Source organism: Austrofundulus limnaeus, unplaced genomic scaffold (assembly GCF_001266775.1).
Source record: "Austrofundulus limnaeus strain Quisiro unplaced genomic scaffold, Austrofundulus_limnaeus-1.0 Scaffold440, whole genome shotgun sequence".
In the NCBI taxonomy this organism is placed as follows: Eukaryota; Metazoa; Chordata; class Actinopteri; order Cyprinodontiformes; family Rivulidae; genus Austrofundulus; species Austrofundulus limnaeus.
Genome location: NW_013952842.1, coordinates 71,563 through 72,945, shown reverse-complemented (window position 1 = coordinate 72,945; position 1,383 = coordinate 71,563). Strand labels below are relative to the sequence as shown.

The 1,383-nt window shown below is 31.6% G+C and overlaps 1 long non-coding RNA gene across 1 annotated transcript in view; it reads right to left on the bottom strand.

Annotated features, from left to right (window-relative positions):
* The window catches only part of LOC106529405 (uncharacterized), a 3,985-nt gene extending 2,602 nt beyond the window's left edge, over window positions 1–1,383 (bottom strand). Inside the window, exons 1-2 of the long non-coding RNA XR_001311636.1 lie at window positions 1,135–1,383; window positions 958–1,058 (exon numbers count right to left, since the gene is read on the bottom strand). This is a non-coding gene — a long non-coding RNA (uncharacterized LOC106529405). The remainder of the gene's footprint in view (window positions 1–957; window positions 1,059–1,134) is intronic.

The following is a 1,383-nucleotide window of genomic DNA, read 5'->3' as shown; positions in this document are numbered from 1 at the left end:
GATTAACAGTATTAAAACTGGCATTAACGTTATTAGTATTAGCATTAACAGGATTAATATTAGCATTAGCATTTTTAGCATTAACAGTATTAGCATTAATAGTTTTAGCATTAGCATTATTAGGATTAACAGTATTAAAACTGGCATTAACGTTATTAGTATTAGCATTAACAGGATTAATATTAGCATTAGCATTTTTAGCATTTACAGTATTAGCATTAATAGTTTTACCATTAGCATTAGTGGTATTAGCATTAACAGTATTAAAATTAGCATTAACGGTTTTAGCAGTGTTAGCATTAGCATTCACAGGATTAATATTAGCAATAGCATTTTTAGCATTAGCGGTATTAGAATTAACAATATTAGCATTAACAGTTTTAGCATTACCGGTATTAGGATTAACAGTATTAGCACTGGCATTAACATTATTAGTATTAGCGTTAGTGGTATTAGCATTAACAGGATTAATATTAGCATTAGCATTTTTAGCATTAACAGTATTAGCATTAATAGTTTTAGCATTAGCATTATTAGGATTAACAGTATTAAAACTGGCATTAAATTTATTAGTATTAGCATTAGCAAGTGTCTAGGCTTAAAAAAGATCAAAGGTTTTAAAAGATGTGATTTTCCACTTATTTTTAATGAGAAAATGTCAGAAAAGATAAACATTTCAAAGTGTATAAACCAAGTCTGAGACGTAACGACCACAAGCTGAAAGTTTTGATGTTTGAACAGTTGAAAAAGCACAAACTTCAGTTTGGTGCTCAGAAATCTGCAGAACATTTTAGCCACAATAATAATAAAGAGAAAATGGAAACAATAATCTGCTGATTATTTGTGTAAATGTTCTGTGTAAGCCCCCCACCCTCGCTGTAACAAACAGAGGGTCTCAGCAGAGATGTAGGCCATAATGAGGGACATAAAATAATGATTAGTCCTCCAAGTAAATACCAATTAAAAGAGTCAGAGAGCTGCAGGCGATGTCCTCCATCCTGTGCTGTTTGCTTCACAGCTGAGCCTCATTGGTCAAAATCAGTCTGACAAGAAAAAAACTGTTTAATCAATTAATGGAATTAGTGATAAAAGTCACAACAACACATTTTATATCAATAATATACAGATATTTACCTTAAAAACAGCTTGAATCCATCCTCTGAGAATAAATCAGCAGCAGAAAATAACTTCAGTTTGATTTTGACCTGATGATAAAAGAAGTGAGGAAGAGGAAGAGTTTCCACAGACACCACTGCCCTCTGCTGACAGTTTGTTTCAAACCAGCTGTTCAGGTTTCTCTGTTTAAATGAAAATATTAAAAGACAAACTGCAACAATTATTGCTAATTAAACAAATCAAACCTTTATGTTCAGATGTTTGCAG